Raw genomic sequence first — 16,328 nt, 5'->3', positions numbered from 1 at the left:
TACAATCAGGGGATGGACGCGAGTCGAGTCAGCTCGGACGCCAACGAGGCCTTCACGTCCCACGTGCAGTGCAGTGCCGGTGTAGGCGGCGAACTGTACCCGTCGGCGCAGAGTACCCCCGGGTACACGGCTCCGCTCTGATAGCCTCGAACCGTTCCACAAAAGAAAGGAAATCGAAAAAAAAAATTGAGATGCCGGTATTCGAACACCGCACTGTGCAAATGCGATCGAACGTCTGTAACATTTGCACAGTGCGGTGTTCGAATACCGGCATCTCAATTTTTTTTTCGATTTCCTTTCTTTTGTGGAACGATTTGAGGCCATCATTGCGGAGCCGTCATTGTAGAACAGTCCCACACGTCGGGGGTTCGATTCCTAATAAACATTAACATTTAATTTTACTGCCTCGCCCAGTGTGGTTGAAAACCGTCACTTCAGCCTACGAATTGCATGTGCCGTGGTGGTCTAGGGAGTAGAGGCGTCGCTTCTCCGTGCCGAGGTCGGCGGTTCGACTCCCCAAACTTCTTGTGAAATTTTGACCGGGTCGGTCCATTCCTGTCGCGCCAAGAGCCCGCCTCACGCCGCTCCATTCGTCATGGGCCGTGGTGGGCGAGCGGCAAAAGTCGTGCGGTCCCGGCAGTAGGGTCCTGGGATCGACTCCCATCATTTCATTACATTTTTCGACTGGCTTCCTTCCACTGCAACTCAAACCCGTCGTCCAACACGACGCCAGACGTACAAGCTTGATAGCGTAGTGGTCAGAGTCACATTCACCTGGCCACTCCGCTGGGGTGTCTAAAAAGCAACTGCGCTTCGGCGGGTTGGCCTCGGCACTGGAGCGACGGAGTATTTGATCCGTCAATCCAGCCACCCGTAATTGGTCGCGGGTGGGTCCTCCTGATTCGTCGGGAGGAGATGATAAGTCCTTTGAAGCTGGCCCTTAAACAAGCTGTATGTTTGGTAGAGAGCGCCGGACAGCGGGTGTACATTTGGTACAGACCACCCCGCGAAAAGCAAAGGCTCTCAAGGCAGAGAGAGACTGTCAAACCCGCCCTTCAAGCCCGGCCCATATACAGACGAGAACCCCTGGGGTCGCCGCCTGTAAAGCACCGGTTCCCCCGATCCACCGAAGTTGCAGGCGGCCCTCCGACCTGTGTGCGGAGGTGGGAGAAGGGCCCCCCTTTTTTCTTCTTTTTTTTCTCGATTTTTGTATCCGGGGGGGGGGGGGGGGGGGTGCATTGCGCCTAGGCGACGTGCATCCTCCTCCGGCCGGCGGGGGATACAATAAGCCTAGGCAAAATGTACCCCGGGGTACATTTCACCTAGCCGCATTGTACCCCTGGGTACATTGAACCTAGTCGTCATGTACCCCAGGGCACTATGGCCGTAGGCGTTGTGTACCCGGGGGTACTCTGGGTCAGGGGGGTACACTTACTCGCCGACACCTGCCCCGCGGGGCCCTCTGTTTGGCCGTGTTTCTTTGCTTGCTTGTCTCTTCGGCACGCTTTGCTAATTAAAGGGAGAGAAGTCCGTGTGTGTGTGTGTGCGTGTGTGTGTGCAAGCGCTAGCGCATGTGACGACGGGCCCTCGAGTCGGAAAAGGGAATGAGTTAAGGCGCCGGCACTCTGCCCACCGACTGATGCCGCACAGCGCCGTCGTCGCTCTGTCTCTCTCGCACTCCTGCGACGGGTGCGAGAGAGACAGAGCGACGAATGCTGCAGAATCAAGTCGACGTGGCCGAGGATGGTCCGGATCGAAAGCGGGCGATAGTGATTCACCTGTTGAGCCCGCGCGGGCCCCGGCGGCCCCGGTGGCCCCGGTGGCCCCGGCAGGTCCGCGGGGAGGGCAAGACACACGCTAGCACTAATTTGTGCTATTGTACTTAACCAAATTAAACAGCCGTCCCGGCGGGCGCGGCGCGGCGCGATTCGGTCGTGGGTGTGGCTCGCCTCGCCGAGTGGGCCGAGTGGCTGCCAGAAGGAGAAGAAGGAGAAGAAGGCATCGCCATGGGCAGGGCGGCAGGGCGGCAGGGCCATGGAGGGCCATGGGCCGACCTCATTGGTGGCGGCGCTAATGGACGAAGTGTGTAGTTAAGTGGATGGGCCCTGTCCGGACAGAGAGGGGGAGGTGGGGGGCGTGGCGCTGCTGCAGGTGCGCGTCCTCGCCGCGCCAGCCGCGCCAGCCGTTCGTACCGCTATTAGTGGAACACGCCGCACTTTTCTTGCTTGGAGAGCCTCGTCGTCCTCGTCGTCCTCGTCACCGACATCTGTATTCGAACCCACGTGTACCACGCCGTGCCTTGCCGTGCCGTGCCGCGCCGTGCCGCGCCCTGCCGCCGCCCTGCAGCCTATCGGCCGGTTCGACGCGGGTCTACCACCACGGTTCCACGACTCGCCGCCCGGAGAGGAGAAAAAGGGGGGAGGGCTCGAGTTTCAATCGGAGAGCAGAAAAAGGGGGAAATTAAGCAAATCAAGGGGGATGGAATTCAACACCCGCTTGGATGACGGCGTTGCGCGGCGTTGCGCTGCGCGACAGGGGATGGACACGGCTACTGTTGCAGATGGGCGGCCGCTGCTGCACTGTGGCGTGCCCCTGCGACCTGGCCGGCACTGAGCGCCCCGCCGAGGACATGGTGGCCGTGTCCATGGAGGTTCTGGCCCGCCTGCAGAGCGCCAGCCAGGACGCGGCGCGCGACGAGAAGTACCTGCAGAGGTAAGCGCGTCGGAGTGCCGCGGCGACGTCGTGCTCTAGCGGCGTGCTCTAGCGGCGGCCCCTGCCCTGCCCCTGCCCTGCCCAGGCTGGCAGACCTGCAGGGCACGTTCGCGCGCGACCGCAAGCTGTCCCCGGAGGAGGTGGTGAGGGAGGCCGACAACATCCGCGCGCTGTGCCGGACCAGGAAGACGCTGCCGGGCTACCTGGAGGCCAGGGATGCGGTGAGTGGCGTGTGCGTGTGGCGTCGCCGTCTGCCACCTCGCGGCGCGCTTCGTCGACGCTGACGGCGTGCTTGTGGTGCCACAGCTGCGCGCGTGCTACGAGCGCTCCGGCGGCTGCCCCTTGGACTGCTGGCGCGAGGCGCAGGCGCTGAGCGTGGTGGCGGACGAGGGGTACCGCGGCGGCGACGACCTTGGCGACGACGCCCCCGCGGCCCGCAGCGCCAAGTGCTGCATGCTGACGGGGCAGGCGATGGCGGCCTTCCGGCAGCGCCAGAGCCAGCTGCAAGGCCAATCCGAGGAGCAGCCGGAGCAGCAGCCGCAGCAGCCCCCGCCCCAGAGGCAGCAGCAGTTCCAGCCGTACCAGCCGCAGCAGCACTACGAACCGCACCAGCGGGGCTGAGCCTCACGTCACATGCGCTCGAGCACCGTGAATAAACACACTCTTCCGCTGCGAGGAATCTACCTCTCTGCGACAACACCCTAGTTAGTTCTTTCCGGGCGAGCCGAGCCAACTAGCATCAAAGCGTGCACTCGCCTTCCGATGCCGCCGGAGTCGGAGCGCCACTCGTGCCACTTGCCCTTCAAAGCACGCGTCTGTGCCTTCATGGTGCCTCGGACTGCGCAGGCCGAAGTGGCCAAAGCCCCGGCCGGACAAAACGCGCGCCACGTGTTTGCAGACTCTTTGAAGGATGGAGAGGGCCGATGTCCGTCCCGTTCCCCCGCCCCGCCCCCGCCCCGCCCTCGCGTCTCCAGACACGTCCCGAGCCGCCGCGGCCGCGCTCCGTGGCGTGGCTGCTTCCGTTACTTCCTATAAAATCGATTACCTAATCAGCGGAAGTGGGTGCAGCGCGCGTCCAAGATGGCGGCGGGGCGCGGCGGGGCGTGGCGGGGGCAGCAGTATCAACACAGGCTCTTAGATTAAGGAGATTGAAAGAAACAGTGCGCCCCGCCCGCAGCCCCCCTCCTCCCCCCTCGTTCACCTCGTCCGCCCCATTTGCCTCGACTCGCCGCGACACTGCCAGTGCTGCGGCCGAGACCGAGGCCGAGACTGCCGCGCCGAGAGGCCGAGAGCCCCCATTGGTGTGGCCCGGCAGGTCGGCGCGTCGGACGCCGTGCGGGTAGGCAACGCGCGCGCACAGGTGAGGCCGGGCCGCTGGGCTGCCTGCCTGCCAGGCTGGCGTCGAGCTCGGAGAGGCAGCGCCGCGCCGGCAGCAGGCTGGTTCCGTTCCGAGCACTGATTTCGACGCTGTCTCTCTCGCTCCCTTACCGGACGTCCCGGACGTCCCACGAGTGCGAGAGAGACAGAGCTCGGGATCAGCCGGCAGCGGCATTCCAAGGGCGGTACCTCATTAACACCGCCATGCCGCCGCGGCCAGTCCGGCTGTAAACAGACGGCTATTTTCCAGGGCGGAGAGCGAGCGAGAGGGAGGGGAGGGGAGGGGAGGGGAGAGAGAGAGGGGTTGTCGCCAATGCCCAACAGGATGGGGACCGCGCGGGGGCACCCCCTCTCTCCCGGCCCGCACCACCCCCTTCCCGTCGACGCCGCGCGCCACGAAGCATTACCGGCTGAGTGCCAAAGTGTGTTCCTTTTTTAATGCAAATTACCGCCCTGCCCACCACGGCCCGCCACGGCTCGGCACGAAGCATCATCGGCGCAGCGCGTAGCACGGCGTAGCACGGCGTAGCACGCCCCAGAGAGCGACAGCGGACGGCCGGGCGTATAGCGGTGTGGGAGACGGGCGGACGCAGCCGACAAAGTTCTCAAAATGGCAGGCTTACCTCGTCGCCCCGTCGCCCCGTCGCGTAGTCGCCTCGTTGTCGGGCAGGGTCAGGGTGTCGGGGTGGCGGGTGCTCGCCGGGCCGCGGCGGCCGAGGCCGTGTTGACACTCCATACCGCCGGCCCTGGCTGGCTGGCTGTCTAGCTGGCAGAGGAATGGTGCCGAACTCGTCGCTCTGTCTCTCTCACACCTCGACGAGCCGGCCCGCGAGTGCGAGAGAGACAGAGCGACGAGAGCGCTGTTTCAGACTCAGCCTTGCTGCCTGGCGGGACTAATGGCGCCCCGTAATGATGACAATGATACAAAAGGGCCGCTGTTGGGTAAATAAAGGGGCGGGGCCGGGCGGGGTGGCGCGGCGCGGGGCGGCAGGACAATCGGCGAAAATCGAGTCGATTGAAAAGCCCTTTATTTGCAAACAATTACACAAATTATCAAACGGTGTCCTTAATTGGCCCTCGCTCGCCCATGAATGCGGATGGAGCGCGGCAGCGCGGCCGGGGGAAAGGGAGCGAGCGACACGGACTCGATGGAAGGGGGGGGGGAGGGGGCGCGGGGAGAGAGCAAAAAAGACCCGCCGGGGCTGGTACTCGAAACCGCGGCCAGAGTGAGGTGGCGACGTGCGCAGCGCGGCTGGTGCGGTGGCGGTGGTTTTGGTGGGGATGGTTATTGTTTCCGATAAGTTTAATCATCGGTTATAGCTGGCGTCGGAGGCGTCGGAGATCTGCCACCGCCAGGGACGGCCGCCAGAGGGCAGCGGCGGTGACGACGGCGCTGTCGCGGCAATATCCCTGTCGCCCGTCTCGCTCCCTCCCGAGGACGGCAGCGCCGCAATATCTCTGTCCGTCGCGCTCCCTCCCTGGGTGCCGTGGGCAGCAGCTGCTGCGCGCCATGAGCGCGCCGCGTCCTCAACTTGTATCATTATTGCCCCCAACATTTAATTACTGGCGGATGTGTAGGGAAGGATGGATGGGGCGGGAAGGATATTATTAACGGTGCCCTGATTGCCGCGGCGTCGCTCTCTCCCTCTCTCTCGCACGGCGGCCGGGCTGGCCGGGCTGGCCGGGCGCGCGACAAGGACGGACGACATGTTGCTTTCATCCCTTCGCCTTCCGTCGGCGGGCGGACACACGGACGGGCGGACGGACGGGCGGCGGGCGAAACCAATCCGGATAGAGTTAGGAATTAAGGCGCAAATAAATTACCCAATTTGTGTAAATTTGCATGTTTTGACGGCGCGGCCCGCCGGGGCCCGGGGCCCTCGGCGCGTTATCGCCGTGTTGCAAAGTTTGGAGAGGCGTTTCGCGTCGTCGCGTCGGCCGTTGTCTGGCTGGTGGGAATCACGCACGGCGCGCACATCTTGAAGAACCCGCGTCCACCGCGCGCTTGCCCCTTCCCCGATGCAGCCAGGCAAATAGAGCCACCGGCGGAGCGATGCTGGAGGACCGCTTCTGCCCTGCCTGGCCCTGCCCCTCTCGCACCTTGCCCGTGCCCTACCTCGCCTTGCTGTGCGAGAGAGACAGAGCGACGGAATCGGCGCCTGTTGTTTATCCTGGCCAAAGGCGGCCAAAGGCCTCGCCCTGCCATTACCGCCTCACACGTCATCTAAAACAATTTCCAGCCCCACTCACACAAAACAACAACAAAGCCGCTGCGGCGTGGCGGCGGTAGCGGCGGCGGCAGGGGGTGGTCGCGGCGGCGGCGCTGAGACGCAGGCCCCACCAGACCAGCCCCAGCCCCGCGGCCGGGCAGGCGAGGCGAGGCGAGGCGGCAGGCAGTTGGCAGTTCAGTTGGCTCCCAGCCGCCGTGCCGAGTGGTTGTCGCTGCCGCGCCGCCCCCGCCGCGCCGTCTCGTCCCGCGAGTCCCGCGCCACGCCGACACTGCGACACTGCCATGGTGCGCTTTGTCCCTTCCCGCGCTTTTCCCGCCCCGGCCGCGCGTGCGTGTTAGCGTGCGTGCGTGTGTGTGTGGCCGCGTGGCCGCCAGTGCGGGCCGTGCGGACTGTCGGTGCCCCGTGCAGTCCCTGCAGTCCCTGCAGTCCCTGCATCCGGTCCCGGACGTCCTGGACCCGGCGGTGACGTCCGCTGGCCGCAGCAGCAGTGCAGGTTCGTAGTCGGTGGCTCTTTGTTTCTGTCGCAGCGCCGCGTTTTGAACGGTCAGTCGCGACCGCCACACCGCCACGCCGCCGGCGTCGCTTCGAGTCGGCGTCCGTGCTCCGCGGCGTGCTGGGCGCCCTGGCGACGCGCCGCCCGCGCCGCCGCACGTGCTTCCATTCGTGTTGCTGTTTTCGGCTCGCGGCACGGCGGCGGCACGGCGGCGGCGTGTGCAGGGTCAGCCGGAAGGCCGGAGGAGGACGACGACGATGCCGACGCGAGGGAGTCAGAAGGACGGCAAGGGAGGCTGACGAGGACGAGACGCGGCGGAGGAGGAATGAGGCGAAGGCGACGGAGAAAGAGAGACAAAAATAACAAGCCAGCCAGCCGGCAGTGGGATTTGAAAGTGCAAATTGCATGTAGGGATAATGAGCCCGCGTGCGTTTGCGTTTGCGCGCTGATGATGCTAATGAAGGTTCTATTTCGGGTCACCGTGCCGCCCTTTATGCAGGGCAGGGCGGGCAGGGCGCGGCACGGCACGGCACGGCACGGCACGGCACGGCGCGGCGTCGAGGGCCGCGGGCCCGGCCTGCTCGCGGGCCGCAGGCTGCCGCAGGCGGGCGACAAAGGACTTTTGTGGTTCTCTTAATTGCCAATTATCGCGCCAACTCAACTGAAATCTTGTCATTTATTTTGATTGGATTGCCCCGTGCTGCTCGAGAGTCGGCAACGGGCTGTGAGACGGCGGCGCGGCGTGGGGGAGGGAGGAGGGGGGGGGAGCGGCCTGTTAGCGAGGGGCCACCGCGTCAGTGTTGCCAATTTACCGGCGAGACTCGTTGGGGTTGCTTTCACCCGGAGCTAAGTGGTAGCGCATTGCGCTAGGCCGGCGTCCCGGCCGTCCCGGCGGCGCTGACGCTCTTTCAGCTCGGTTTGGTTGGCAGTTGGCACCCTGCTGGGCCTGCTGGCTGGGCGGGACCAGAGCCGCTGCGTATCGCATGGCGTGGCGTCGCGTGGCGTCTCCGTCTAGCCTCGCGTCACGTTGGATCTGCTTGGTAATTGACTCGGGGCCGAGTGGCGCGTCCCTCCCCCTCATCATCGCGGTGCTCGCGGCGAGGCGAGGCGAGGCGAGGCGAGGCGGTCCACCTGCCCTCGCCGTCTCCGCCGTCTCCGCCTCCGTCGTCGTCCTGTCCGCCCCGTTCGCGTTTCCGGCGTGCCAGCCCGGCAGCCCGCGCCAATTCGTCGTATCTTTTTGTGCCCGCAGTGCCGCAGTACAGTGGCGGGCGGCGATAGGACCGCGCTAGTGCCGCCAGTGGTGCCAACACCGCCGATGTGAGTGAATGAGAACAAACAAGCCCGCCATCGACGCCAGCGCGCACACCATAGCCAGCCAGACAGCCAGACAGCCAGCCAGCCACCCCTGAGGAGGCCCTCCCCCTCCCCTCTCCCCTCCCCCCTCCCCTCCCCCACCCCCGACGTGCCGTGAGTGGCGAGACCGGCGAGGCAATCCACATGATTGCTTCTGTAACTACCGCGACGCCACCGGAACAATTAGGTGAGTGCTTCTGTCAAGGATTCTGTGACGGGCCGCCCCCCGCCCCTACCGGCCCCTACACCCTGCCTGCACCCCCCGCCCCTTATTGTAGTGCAGTTTTCGCGCCGCGGTGTGGCGTGGGTGGTTTTGATGGCAGCGCGCCGCGCCCCGCCCCGCCCCGCCCCGCCACGCCGTGGCTGCGATCCAGTCGATAGAGAGCCTAATTGGAGTGGGTATGGCCCGGGCGGAGCGCGTCAAACCGCCGCGCCCGTCTTCCTCTCCTTCTTCTTCTTTCTTTTCCTGGGCGATGCCGCTGGCTGGGGATTATGACACTCACTCCTCGGTGTATTCTGCCGGAAATGAGGGCTTTTGCAATCGCTGCGGTTCCCCCAGAGGCAGAGACCCCCAGAGGACCCCCGCTTTGCCTGCCTTCTCCCTTCGGCCTTCGCTCTTCGGTCCTCCGTCCCTCAGCAGACCCCCAGTCCAGGGCCAGCCCAGGGCCAGCCCAGGAGAATGATTTCGAAGAGCGTTTCGACGCTGTCTCTCTCGCACATTTACGGAGCAACCCGCTTGAGTTCGAGGGAGACGGCGGCCGAAGCGATGTTCGCCTTGGAGGCCAGTGCAGGCGTCGCCGCCGGAGCAGGCCAAGCAGGCCAAGCTAGACGTGTGCGCCGACCCTAATTTGATCGGCGGCGGCGCTTGGCCAATTTAAGGCCGGCGGCGGCGGCGTAATCGGCGTATTCGGCGTGAAAGAAATTTTGATTTTACCAACAATAGGGTCTCAAAATTTTGTCAATCACATGTTAAAAATGATAGAAGTGCTCAAGTAGAGGAAGTTATTAACAAATATATACGTTAAATACGTAAAAGACCATTTACTTTCTTCGTGTTAGTTTTTCGGCATCTTAATGAACTACGTCGCCAAAGCGGAGAGAGGGGAGGGGAAGGTAAGACGAATACAGGGTGGCTCATTTTTGCCAGAAAAACGCGTTTAGCTCAAGGAAACTTCAGGTTTTCGAGGTATTTTGTGATCTAAGACCTTCAGCACCAAAAGTTTCATTCGCGCCGATTACGCCGACCGTATGGACCGGCGGCGGCGGCGCGGCTGCCTTCGACGGCGGCGGCGTCGTGACCGGTCAGCGCACATCTCTAGGCCAAGCAGGGCCAAGCAGGGGCAAGCAAGCGCGGGGCGAGGCGCAGCAGGCCGACTCCGAGAGGGCGGCCTCTCTCTCGCACTCGGGGGGCGTGACGCGTGGGCGCGAGAGAGGCAGGTTGACCTCCCGCCCGGAGTCGGCCTGCTGCCGACGGCCTATCCCGTTTAGGGCGCCATGTCATAAAATGGAGTGTCGTAAAAATGAACGCACGCCGTGGTGTAGCGCGGGGTTGCGTTCTTAAACCGCGTGGCCGGTGGCGCCCGGGCCGACCGACAGAGTCTGTCGGACGGACCGACCGCGGCGTCGCCGTGCTGCGCGGAAGCAAAGGCAAGCCGGCTGGAGCGACCCCGACCGCCCCGACCCGCCGCTTGGCCCCGCTGCACCGCACTCCGGTGTGTCGGGGCGTGGCGCTGCCTGGCCGCGCTGCCTGGCCGCTGCGCCGCGGGCCGACAGGTCTCGTGGGGCGAGCCGGGCAGGCGGGCAGGCAGGCAGGCAGGCGGGCGCGCCTCTCCCCGCAATTAGGAGAGTGTTTTTTGGCGCTTCTCCGTCATGTCGAGTCGCCGCCGCGCCGCTCTATTTCTCCGTCCTCTATGAATAATACACCGAGCGACGTGCAGTGCGGTGAGGCGCGAGGCGCGGTCGGCAAGGCGTCCAATCTAATCTGCCGCGCTGCCGCGCCGCCGCCAGTCTCCGGTCCAGGCGGCCCTCGGCGGCCCTCTGTGGCCGTGCAGTGGTGGGGCCCTTGGTGGGGCCCGCGGCCCGGCCCGACTCGGCCCGTCCGATCCCTTTCCCGCCAACGCCGACAACGCGCTGCAGCGCCGCCGCCTGCGCCCGCCCCCTTTCCCAAGTGACAGCGGTTCGATACCCGCCGCCGCGCTCGTTTTGTCGCGCGGATTTTCGTCTGACTGCTCGCTCGCCGTTCCCTTGGTCCCCTTCCCCTCCGTTTTGGCGGCGCGGGGCGGCGCGGGGCGGCGCGGGGCGGCGGCAGGTGAATCATGGAAGTATCTGGAAGAAAGGTTGCCCACTCTGCAGGGGTTGCAGGAGGGCCGAGGAGGGCCCCTCCTGGGGTCGTGCCTGCGGCGTGCCCGCGCCGCCACACCCCATACACACCCTCTCATGAAGTATACAGGAGAGCAATATACTGATGGACTAGGGCCACAGACTGGCTCAGCCGGTCATCCACTCACTAGGCACGGCGCGCCACGGCGTGGCGGGGCGTGGCGGGGCGTGGCGGGGCGTGGCGGTTGTCACAGCGGCCACTACTTTATTCATGGAAGCGAGCTGAGAATCACTCAGCGGGACCGTGGGCTGACTCCGAGCAGTGTTCTCATCGCTCTGTCTCTCTCGCACTCGCGCCGCGTGCCGTACGGGTGCGAGAGAGAGACGGCGCGACGCTGGCGCTGTTCGGAGCCAGCCCACGGTCCGGTGTCACCTGGAGCCACACACGCGGAGCGGCGGGGGACGGATGCAGGTTGAGTGCTCCAGGCAGCTTCCAGGCGGAGAGGTAGTCGCAATCCGTCGCGACGGTCGCCGCACGCTGGTGGAGACGGGCGAGGCGCGAAGCGGGAACGAATTTGCAAAGAGTCGGTGTTGGTTCATGTCGACGATGACGCCTGTTTGGAAACGAAGTTTAGTATTTACTGGCGACCAAACATGTGCGCTTGGTGAAATATCTGCAGCCACACTCTGCAGTGTGGTATGTTAATGCGGTCATAGATGGCTGTCGCTGTGACGAGTCCATCAGGGAGGTGGCAATGCGCACTGCGACGCTCGACGACGGACGGCGACACACCCACACACTCCCACACACTCCCACACCCACCCACACACACACACACACAGACGCAGACGGATGGGCCGCCCTCTGCCACTGCGGCCGGACGGCCGGACCTCGCGGGGCATTCCTCGGATATAAACATTACGGTGTAGGCATTCCGAGCCGCGCTGGCGAAGACTCATATCTCCGGAATCTCATATCACTGGAGGCACCCGCGGAGCCGTGGGGCCGTGGGGCCGTGGGCCGAGGTTCGCGGGGCCGCGGGGGCGCGCAGCACGCGGAGCCACCAGCGGCGTCGCAAACGCGGTGATCCACCGCCAGTGGTTCGGCATGCCTGGGCGTGCCCAAGGCGTGCCGCCGTGGAAAGACGTGGAAAGACTGGCAGGACGGGAGAGGCTCCGACGAGAGGGCCTCGAGGACGCCCAACGCGTTTTTTCGCGGCTCGGACGGCCATCAGCAACAATCAGGCCTCAGGGCGTAGGTGGTCCGTCGGCCCGTCCGGGACAGTAACAAGCGGGGCGACTGAACACAACTTCGCGTAACCTCAACCTGACGCTGCCTGACGGCAACTGATCTGATGCACTCCTGAAATGTTTAAATCAGTTGGATGTAAGACATTATCATACGTCTAGTCCTAGTCAATGTCCAAAAACGTAAAAATCAAATTGCATAAAATTTAGCTGGTTTCCTAGGAGATGGTAACACCGAATATTCATGAAAGGAAGACCCCAGCAAGGGAAGTGAAAAGTGTCAGTCATTTTGACTGAACTTTATTTTTTACAGTGGTGCACTGATTGCCAAAAGCGCCCCCTTCCGGGCAAAGTCACGCTGTCGGACGCGTTGGCAGCGCGCAGTGGAGAAGGCTGTGAGAGGCCGCCTCTGGCCGCCTCGCGGATCAAAAGGCGTTATGAATAACGTGGAAGGCGGTGCTTATCTATCAGGGTTGAGGCTAATGATTGATACTGGGGCCGCGTAGCCGCGCCCTCTATATTGCCCCCTCCCCCTCCGCCCCGGCCGCGCCCCCCGCCGCCCCGCGCGCCCAAGTTTAATTACTAACATAATGAGAATTCCTCTCCAATGGGCACGATGAATAATTAGCACCATCGTATTAACACCAAAAATTGTCTCCGGATTCAGGGATTTCGGCGGCCGTGGGCGAAACTCGCGTTTTCGTTGTCGAGATTCGATCCGCGCGATCGGCATCGGTAAGCGCGTGGCAGTGCCCGTGCCGTCCTCTTTCTCTCTCACTCTCTCTCTCCTTTTGCGCAGCGGGGCCGCGCGGTGTCGGGCATGCGCGAGGGGATGGACGGACAGCATAATTGGCCGGGCGATGGTCGAAATAACTGGCAGCGTGTCATTCGCAGGGCGCTGCATTCCGCTGCAGCGGGTCGAGAGTCCGTCTCTGTCTCTCTCGCACTCATGGGCGCGCCGTGGAGGCGCGAGAGAGACAGAGCGACGGAAACGACTCCCAGCCTGCAGGCAGCGCAGGCAGCGCAGCGGCAACCGCTCCAGTCTGGCCAAGCTGCCGGCGCCAGTCCCACCCTTCCACCGCCCCGCCCCCGCCCCCGCCCCCGCCCCGCCCCCGCCCCCGCCCCGCCCCGCCCCGCCTCCACCCCCGCCCCCGCCCCGCCCCCGCCCCCGCCCCCGCCCCCGCCCCCGCCCCCGCCCCCCCCCGCCCCCGCCCCCGCCCCCGCCCCGCCCCGCCCCGCCCCCGCCTCCACCCCCGCCCCCGCCCCGCCTCCGCCCCGCCCCCACCCCCGCGACGCTCGCGCGGCCCGGCCGACCGAGAAATTTGCTGGCCGGGGTTAATTACAAGCATAATGGGATTTTTCTCTAATGGAGAGAAACTACTTTGTTGTACGGAGAATAATTAAAAAGTTGCCGACATAGAGAGCAACTTATTTCTAATACGAAGATAAATCTTCCCTCGGCGCGTTCCGCTGTTTTCATCATCGGGAGAGAGTTTTGAGGTGATGGCGCCGCGGGGTGGGGGGTGTCCCCTGTTCGTCAGGCTTTGGAAAATGGCAGTGTCGCACAGGCCCCACTCGGCGCGCTGAGCCCTCTCTTCTCGGCCCTCTTCGCCGTGTAGTACAAGTCGTACTTATGTGGGCGTGGCGGTGCGCGGTGCGAGGTCGCGGATTCGAGCCCCGTCGGGTGCCGCTTGTTTTATGGCAGCAGCCAGCCAGCCAGCCAGCCACTCCCGAAGTGGAGTCAAACCGGCGGTGGCGCTCGGTGGGATGAAGCGCCGGGCCGAGCCGAGCCGAGCGCTGGACCAAGAAATACGCTCGGAGCGGGGCGAGCCCAGCCCAGGCTAGCCTGGCGAGTCGGATCGGCCGGGGGTGGGGGTTAATTAGCAACATAATAGGATTGGCCACTCGGGGTGAAACCTACGCCACCTGCTCCGCACTGCTCCGCGCCCCCTCCCCCCGCGCCCCAGCTCTTCTGTTCAGGATCGCGGGCGGTTATAATTGGGACTAGAACAAGGACGCAGCCAAAGTGCTTCGTCTCGCTTAGCCTCCCGGCGGCCTTTCCGATTTTCATGCCTCGAAGCCTCTGGAAGGAAAGGGGTCGCGAAGAGGGGAGGGTGGCGCGGGAAATTTCTCGCGGTGGCGAGGCGTCAGCAGCGCTGCACAGTGGGCCAGAGGACCGGTGTAGGCGGTCAAAATCCCGGACGCGGTTTGAGCTCCTGAGTGAGTCGATAAATGGGGCCCGAACCGAACGTGTGACCCCACCAATGGATTGCTCTTCGAACGAGGAATCCATTGGTGGGGTCACCCCACGGGGTCGCATGCTCGGTTCGGGTCCTGTTTAGCGACTCTGGAGTGTTGGCCACCGGCGCCGGCCTGCTGGCACACTGTGGGCTGCCTCGCTGGCGACTTCCCGTCCGTCGGGCCTAGCGTTGCCCGTCAGGGAGGGACGGGACGGGCAGACTTAATGTTGAGGTTGGCGGCGCGTGCGTCGCGTTGATGCCTCGTATGTGTTCCCGAATTCGGAGTTGCCAAAGTATCGAGTTGCGAGCTAGCCTGTCAGCGTGACTGACGGCCTGGGCTGTCTCTCTCGCACCCCTGCGGGACGCCTCATGAGTGCGAGAGAGTCAACGACGATGCCTGCCCGGCCTGGCCCGGCCTGGCCCCTGGCGGCTGCGCGCCGCGTGCGTCCAGATAAGCATTTTCGCAGCAGATAGGCGGCGGCTCAACCGAGGCACTTCCAGTGGCGTGCCGGCCGTGCCGCCGTGCCGGGGTCACCGCCTGCTGGCTGCTGGCTGCGCTGCAGATAACCGACCGGCCGTCCGCCGCCACGCCCGCCGCCGCTGCTGGATGTGTGTGGAAGTGTCTGGGCCGCCACGCCCAGCCCGCCCCATAGCCCGCCCCATAGCCCGCCCTCGCGGAGGCGGCAACGCGGCAACGGCCACTGCAAGTTATTTTGTCGCCCGGATACGTAGCCTTCGATTCGAGTACCCCTTCTCTTCCCCCACCCACCTTCCCGGCGCGCTCGCGATCGGCGAAAAAGGGGGTGGAAAGTGAATACTCGGGGAGGGGGCGGGGCGGGGGCGGCCGGGGGTCGGAGTGTCGAGTTACTGATTGCGTGGAGGGCACGGCTCGGCTCGGCACGGCGCGGCACGGTCGGAGTGCCATTGTTTGCGCGACAAAGACGGCCAATGCGCTGCGCCGCCATGGCGCCACCGCCACACCGCCACACTGCCAGCACCGCAGTACTAGTACAACCAGTACAACCAGTACAACCAGGACAACGCCGTAGGCCGCCGCGTTTCAACGTTTGAACGCGAGGACTTTCCATCTTCAACCCCTAACGCCACTCGGGCGCGGGGCGAGTGTTTGTCTACACCCCCTCCCCTCCCCCTGCCTGACTAAACTGCAGGCAGGCCACTTTAAACCTGCCCGCCAGCGCGCTGCAGCGACGACGACCCCGAAGACTTCCAGCCGTCAGCCGTAATGTGGCGAAATGTGTGTTTCGCGCGGATCGCGGTGGCGCGGCGGGGCGGGGCGGGGCGGGGCCGCGCCAAGACTGGCACTCTGAGAGCCGGCGAGACGAGGGGGCTCTGAGAAGTGAATGGGACGGGAAGCCGCCGGGAGGGGGAGGGGGGGTTGACGCGCACATCCCCCGCCACGCCGCGCCCACCCCGCCAGCGCGCTGCTCGCAGTGCTAGCGCTGTCCGGGACATGACGGTCCCATTCCTGGCCGTAAAGTATCCGTCGAAAACAAAATTGAATCCGCGCGACGCGTCACGAGAAGAGCGCCGCCAGCACCGCGCGCCGAGTGCGGCGGCGAGGCGATAGGGGTGGCGAGGCGCGGCGGGGCGGGGCGGGGCGGGGCGCGGCGGGGCGGGGCGCCACGTAAGTGCACTAAAGGGAGGGGAGCGGCGGCGGCGCGCTGTAAAATCTGTAAATAAGAAAGTTTTAAACGGTTGTAAGGCCGTTGCGAAGAGGGCCCGCCTCTCCTGTCCACCGCACCCCGCCGCACCCCGCCGCACCCAGCCCCGCCCCGCCCGGGGCGTGCTCATAATGCGGCGTAACGATCGAAGTGAGCGAGTCAAACAGTTATTGAGGTGGCACGCCGCCCAACTTGTTGCTGTGCCTCCCCCTCCCTCCCCCCCCGCAACCCCTTCACCCTTCCGGCATAATCTGCCCCCTCCCTCCCCCTCCCCCTCGCCCTGTTTGTGTTTAATTCCGCCAAATCCCATCCGGGCGCGCTTGGCCTGGCCTGGCCGCGCTGCCCTCTGCTTTATTGGAAGCGCGTCCGCCGTTTGAATCTGGCGCGCTTGAATCGCGATGCCGGCGCTGCCAACCTCGCCCGACCAGGCGACCCAAGCGACCGACCGCGCGGCCGCGGCGGAGTGGTCGAGTTGGCGGCCCTGGCGCGACACTGCCGCCGCTCCGCCGCCGCCACCGCCGCCACCGCCCCGCCTCGCCCCGCCTCGCGCCGCCGCGTCCCCGGAGTGGAGAGGAGACTTTTACTGTCACAAACATGGATGCTTTTAAGGAGACGGCGCGCGACCGCCACGCCGGGGGAGGGCTGGCTGCCTGGCTGCCTGGCTGCCTGCCTG

General features: G+C 65.0%; 1 protein-coding gene across 7 annotated transcripts in view; it reads left to right on the top strand.

Moving 5' to 3' along the window:
• The first annotated feature begins 6,527 nt into the window (after window positions 1-6,527).
• Window positions 6,528-16,328, top strand: part of LOC117641525 (LIM domain only protein 3-like) — a 29,336-nt gene continuing 19,535 nt past the window's right edge. For 5 of the 7 annotated variants that reach the window (XM_034378934.1, XM_034378933.1, XM_034378935.1 and 2 more), the window contains exon 1: window positions 6,528-6,813. The gene's annotated coding sequence lies outside the window, so the exon portion shown is untranslated. Of the gene's footprint in view, window positions 6,814-8,062; window positions 8,131-8,269; window positions 8,354-16,328 lie in introns of those variants that run through there. The other 2 variants (XM_034378931.1, XM_034378932.1) reach the window with 2 other exon arrangements.

This window comes from Thrips palmi, unplaced genomic scaffold (assembly GCF_012932325.1).
Source record: "Thrips palmi isolate BJ-2018 unplaced genomic scaffold, TpBJ-2018v1 HiC_scaffold_15, whole genome shotgun sequence".
NCBI classification, from domain to species: Eukaryota; Metazoa; Arthropoda; class Insecta; order Thysanoptera; family Thripidae; genus Thrips; species Thrips palmi.
Note: the sequence above shows the minus strand (reverse complement) of the source record. Positions and strands in the feature narration are given on the sequence as shown.